Raw genomic sequence first — 6,889 nt, 5'->3', positions numbered from 1 at the left:
AACAGGTTTACTGCAGTACATGAGGACATGGATAGAGCATCTCTGTGTTCCTTTCTTACAGCTTCGGGAACCTCCTTTGGAATCAAAGGACCTGGATTCAAATTCTACCTCTGATATTTTTACTACCCATGTATCTGTGGAAGAGTCACTTAATGTCCTTATGCCTCAGTTGCTTCAAATGCAAAACAGGGAGGTAGGCTAGATGGCCTCTGAGGTCCCTTCTGGCTCCAAATCTATGATCCTGTGTTCCTCTGGTTTTTAGAGAGGTGTGTAGTGGCATCACCTTACACAAAAAAGGATGAGGAGAGTCCATTAAGGTACCCAAACTAAGGAGGAGAAGTGGTTATGACATGGCAGGGGAAAGTTTTATGGCCAGAGTTCATAGTAAGGGTGGAGATACAGCAACCTGAGATTTAGGGTTATCCAATGTTAGTGGGCTGGGCCATCAATGGATGACTGAGAGTAAAAAATGGAAAATGGAGAGGGTTCCATCAACTGGCAAGAAAGGGATGGAGCAAAGAGGAAGGCAAAGAAGATGGGCTGAGCAGGAAATTTCAATTAAAGAGAGATAGTAAGGAATGTCGTAAGTTTGGAAAATGAAAAGGAAGAGAGGGTGTTGTTTAGTTGTTTTCAGTTGTGTCCAACTCTTCATGACTCTTTTTGGGGGGTTTTCTTGGCAAAGATACTGGAATGGTTTGCCATTTCCTTCTCCATCTCACTTTACAGATGAAGAAACCGAGGCAAACAATGTTAAGTGACTTGCCCAGGGTCACACAACTAGTAAGTGTCTGAGACCAGATTTGAACTGGGTCTTCCTGAGTCCAGGTCCAACATACTATCCACTGCTCCACCTAGCTGCCCCAAGATAGAGTAGTGACGTCCATATTGGTGGGAAATAAAGACTAGGGTAAATAGGAACATGATAGCTAAAGGCTTGGAGACTATAAAAAAGATGAATGGAGAAAAATCAGAAAGAAGTGGGATTTTAAGTATAATATCTACAGCATTTTCACATGTGTGATCCCTTGAATAACTTACCCCACATTCAAGATTTTTGGTGAGTCCATATCCACTGCCTTGTTTACTTTTTCTCTAGTCACAAATAATTTAAAGAAAGGGTATTTAATGAAAGATCATTTTAAGATCTGCCATAAAACATTCCTGTTAGGAGCAAGCCACTATCCTTTAGTTCAGGTTCAATGTTGGAACTAAAAGAAGCACTCATAGGGCATTCAATAGTTAACAAATGGAGTTTTGCTTAGTCATAGCATAGAAAGCATATTCAACAAGGGTACTCAAGCATTTAGCTTGAGTAGATGCAGTACTCTTCATCTCCATATAGAAAAAATCTGGTCAGCATGGCAGAGTATGGTAACAGCAATCTTAGTACTTCCTAAGTCTAAAAGCCCCTGAATCCACACAAGTGGGCCTTTTTTATGTCCTTAGGTGACCAGGAAGTCATATCTGTATTGACCATAAGCTGCATCAAGCTGCAACTTGAGCTTGGTCTCCTGGCCAGTCAAGTCCCAGGGATAGTTTTGTCATCTTTCAGGGAAAAAGTAGCCTAACCCATGCTGAGTGGAGGGGAGGGGGGGCAGAAGAGGGAACCCTGGTAAACATTGGTCCTATCATAGTTCCATTCATATAAGCCAGGCAGAATGCCCATAATCCTAGGCATTTTTCACGCCTATGTCTAGAGAGGAAGCAAAATCTTTTGTTAGAGATAACTGTTAAGATACAATAATCCTAGATACTCCCAAAATGTTTTCTAGATGCAAATGAATTAGAGCCAAAGCAAAAAGTAAGCTAAGGAGGCCAATTTGTACCCACCTGTTCCTATACCTGTCTATGAGGGAGTGCTTGCTATGTACCAAGCACTGTGCTAAAATGCTGGGGAAACAAAAAAAGTCAAGAGAGTCCCTGCTTCAAAGGAGCTTACATTCTAATGGAGAGGCACTTTAGTCCAGAAAGTTAAAGGGATGGTGATGGAGCTATAGGAGAGTAGGTCTGTAGTATACCCCATTCAGGAACCATGTGATAGTTGATTTGATCATGATTCATAGTGCCAGGCTGTGCAGCTAGGTAATGCAGTGGATAGAATTCCAGGTCTGGAGTCAGGAAAACTCATTTTCCTGAGTTCAAATTCAACCTCAGATACTTACTAAGCTGTGTGACCCTGGGCAAGTCACTTAACCCTGTTTGCCTCAGTTCCTCATCTGTAAAGTGAGCTGGAGAAGAAAATAACAAACCACTCCACTATCTTTGCCAAGAAAACCCCAAATGGGATCACAGATCACTTCATCCATCCATCAATTTAGCATTCTGTACTAATCACATTCAAAAACCTGTATAGAGAAGCAATTATACTTTTAAATTCTTATTCATGCAGTTTCTGAGTAATGCCAAATATCAAGTGTATTTTCTATTAAGGTCTGATCTAGCTATAGAGGGTCAAACATCATAATTATTTCACATTAAATGATATCACATAATTTAGTTTTAGGACAAACTCAAATAAAATCTGGATTTATAATCATAAATGACATTATTTAAAACCTCAATTTTCCCAAGGGCCATTAATTGCCAATACCTCAAATCATAGAGCCCACTTCTTTCATTTAGCTTTATGGTAACGGTTTCACATTCTCATTTCCTTCTGAAAGTATTTCAGCATTTTAAAAAAAATAACTTCAAACACTAATTTGTAAATTGCAGCAAAGATATTTACATTTCAGTTACAAATTTAATCTCTAACTTATAATACTATAAATTTCTACAAACTACGAAAAAAATTTCCTTTCTTTGCTTGTCTGTCTTTTATCTTTCTAACCTCATTCTGTTCAGGGCTAAAATGACAGAGAAAAGATAGCTTGCAGGTTTTTTCTTTGTTTGAGATTACAGAAAGCTGAGAGATCTGTTTTAAATATTAAACTTTATTAATCCTCCTCACTATTCTAAATTCTCTGGCTACAGGTTTTTTATTTGTTTGTTCATTTTAACAGAAGTCTTTATTTCCTTAGAAATCTCCAAAGTAGCAGCATCTACAAACAGGACTATGTAAGACTTACTTATGTAAGACAAAGGTTTTCCTGAGAAGTTCATAGGGAAGGCTAAGAAGGAGAAAAAGGGTTTCCCTACTGTTGAAATATGAATGTTCAACCCACAAATGCTCAACCCTGAACAACAGTTTATTTGATTGATACATGTATGAGCTTCCCTGATTAATCTAAGGTCCTCCTAAATGAATGGGTGTAAGACTGAAATTAGGCAACTGGTTCATCGAGGTCACTCAGGCAATTAAACTGGTATTAGGACAAGATAAAATACAACACAAATAGCTGATAAAGAATTCCGTCAGTAGGTCATGTGGTTCAACCAGTGGCTTTTGTGTTTGAGTCCTGGAACACAGTGCCAAACTCACCGAGATATTAGGGTGGCTGCCACCAATATACAGTCTCAGACATAGACATCCAATTTCTTTTTGTTTTTTAAATGTCAGCATTTTTATATGTGAGATGTAAATGATTTGGCCTTATTGAGTCCCTTATAATTAGTCCTTAGTGTTTACTTTGTATTTCTCCTGAATATTATATGTTGAATTTTTCCTTAAGTTTTCCTGTTTTTGTCATAACTACCTGAAAGTCTTTCAGTTTGTTAAATGTCTTTTTTTTTTTCATTCAGGATTATACTTTACTTTGCTGGGTAAGCTACCCCAGCTCTTTTACTTTATGAAATAAAGTATTCCAAGACCTACAGTCCTTCAATATAGTAGCTGCTAGGTCTTGTGTAATCCTTATTGTAGTTCCATGATATTTAAATTGTTTTTTTCTTATTGGTTCCAGTATTTTCTTCTTAACCTGGGAGCTTTGAAACTTGGCTATGATATTCCTGTAAGTTTTCCTCCTGGGATCTCTTTCAGGTGGTGATCAGTGGATTTTTTCTATTTCTATTTTGCCTTCTTATTCTAGAACTTTAGAGCAATTTTTCTTGATAATTTCTTATACTATTGTATCAAGGTTCTTTTTTATCATAATCTTCAGGCAATCTGACCATTCTTATATTCTCCTCAATCTGTTCCCCAGATCAGTTATTTTTCCAATAGATGTTTCACATCTCTTCTATTTTCTCATTCTTTTGATTTTTTTTATTATTTCTTTATGTCTTAGAATGTCATTAACTTCCCTTTGCCCAATTCTAGTTTTCAAGGAATTATTTTCTTCCTTAAGTTTTAGTTCTGTATTTCTTTTTTTTCCCAGTTACATGTAAAAACAATTTTAACATTCATTTTTAAAACTTTGAGTTCCAAATTCTCTCCCTTCCTCCCTCCCCATTCCTTCTTATTGAGAAGGCAAACAATTCAATATAGGTTACACATGTGCAGTCATACAAAACACTTCCATAATAGTCATGTTGTGAAAGACTAACTATATTTCCCTCCATCCTATCCTGCCCCCATTTATTCTATTCTCTCTCTCCTTTCACTCTGTCTCTCCTCAAAAGTGTTTTGCTTCTGACTACCCCTTCCCCCAATTTGCCCTCCCTTCTGTCACCCCCCCCTTCTTTTATCCCCTTCTCCCCTTCTTTCCTGTAAGGTAAGGTAGATTTCTGTACCCAATTGAGTGAGTATGTTAGTCCTTCTTTGAGTCAGTTCTGATGAGAGTAAGGTTCACTCATTCCCACTCACCCCTCTTCCTCTCCATTGTAAAAGCTTTTTCTTGCCTCTTTTACGTGAGATAATTTATCCCATTTTACCTCTCTTTTTCTCTTTTTCCCAGTACATTCCTCTCTCTCATCCCTTAATTTTATTTTTTAGATATCATCCCTTCATATTCAACACATACCTGTGCCCTCTATCTATATATACTGCTTCTAACTACCTTAATAATGATGCAGGTTTTATGAGTTACAAATATCAACTTTCCATGTAGGAATGTAAACAGTTTAACTTTCATAAGTCTCTTATGATTTCTCTTTCCTGTTTACCTTTCCATCCTTCTCTTGAGTCTTGTATTTGAAAGTTAAATTTTCTATTCAGCTCTGGTCTTTTCATCAAAAATGCTTGAATGTTCTCTATTTCACTGACTGTTCATTCCCCCCTCATGGATTATACTCAGTTTTGCTGGGTAGGTGATTCTTGGTTGTAATCCTAGCTCCTTTGCCCTCCAGAATATCATATTCCAAGGCTTCCAATCCTTTAATGTAGATAAATCTTGTGTTATCCTGACTGTGGCTTCACCATACTTGAATTGTTTCTTTTTAGCTACTTGGCAATATTTTCTTCTTGACCTGGGAACTCTGGAATTTGGCTATAATATTCCTGGCAGTTTTCATTTTTGGATCTCTTTCAGGAGGTGATTGGTGGATTCTTTCCATTTCTATTTTACCCTGAGATTCTGGAGTATCAGGGCAGTTTTCCTTGAAAATTTCTTGAAAGGTGATGTCTAGGCCCTCGTTTTGATCATGTCTTTTAGGTAGCTCAATAATTTTTTTTTATCCATTAATTTATTTATTTTTAGTTTTCAGCATTCACTTCCACAAGATTTTGAGTTACAAATTTTCTCACCATTTCATCCCTTCCTCAACCCCAAGGCAGCGTGGATTCTGAATACCCTTTCTATCTACCCTCCCTTCTATCTTCCCCCCTTTTCTTATTTCTTTCTTCTTCTATTTTCCTATACAGCTGGATAGATTTCTATACCCCATTGCCTGTATCTCTTATTTCCCAGTTGCATATGAAAACATTTCTTTTAACATTTTTTTTTAAAACTTTGAGTTCCAAATTTTCTCTCTACCTCCCTCCCCACCCACCCTCATTGAGAAGGCAAACAACTCAATACAGGTTATACTTGTATAGTCATGCAAAACACTTCCATAGTAGTCATGCTGTGGAAAACTAACTATATTTCCCTTCATTCTATCCAGCCCTTCATTTATTCTATGCTCTCTTTTGACTCTGACTTTCCTCAGAAGTGTTTGCTTCTGATTACCCTCTCCCCCAATCTGCCCTTCCCTCTATCATCCCCTGCACTCATGTCCCCTTCCCCCTATTTTCCTGTAGGGTAAGATAGCTTTCCATACCTAATTGAGTGTGTATTCCCTCCTTAAGTCAAATCCAATGAGAAGAAGATTCATTCATTCCCTCTCACCTTCCCCCATTTCCCCTCTACTGAAAAGCCTTTTCTTGTCTATTTTATGTGAGATAATTTACCCCTTTCTACCTCTCCCTTTCTCCTTTTCCCAGTATAATCCTCTCTCACCCCTTAATTTTATTCTCCAGATGTCACTCATTCATCTTCAACTCATCCTGTGCCCTCTATCTACCAATCTATCTATAATATTATTTTTTCCCCTCCAACTACTCTAATACTGACAAAGGTCTGATGAGTTACAAATACCATCTTTCCATGTAGGAATGTAAACAGTTCAACCTTAATAAGTCCCCTATGATTTCTCTTTCCTGTTTCCCTCTTCATGCTTCTCTTGAGTCTTGCATTTGAAAGTCACATTTTCTATTCAGCTCTGGTCTTTTCATCAAGAATGCTTGAAAGTCCTCTATTTCACTGAATGTCCATTTTTTCCACTGAAGGATTATACTCAGTTTTGCTAGGTAGGTGATTCTTGGTTGTAATCCTATCTCCTTTGCCCTCCAAGCTCTGCAGTCCCTTAATGTAGAAGCTGCTGAATCATGTGTTATCCTGATTGTGTTTCCACAATACTTGAATTGTTTCTTTCTGACTGCTTGCAATATTTTCTCCTTGACCTGGGAACTCTGGAATTTGGCTACAATATTCCTAAGAGTTTTCCTTTGGGGAGCTCTTTCAGGAGGTGGTTGGCAGATTTTTTCTATTTCTATTTTACTCTGTGGTTCTAGAATCTCAGGACAGGTTTC

Source organism: Vombatus ursinus, unplaced genomic scaffold (genome assembly GCF_900497805.2).
Source record: "Vombatus ursinus unplaced genomic scaffold, bare-nosed wombat genome assembly UNPS02008996.1, whole genome shotgun sequence".
Classification (NCBI taxonomy): domain Eukaryota; kingdom Metazoa; phylum Chordata; class Mammalia; order Diprotodontia; family Vombatidae; genus Vombatus; species Vombatus ursinus.
Note: the sequence above shows the minus strand (reverse complement) of the source record.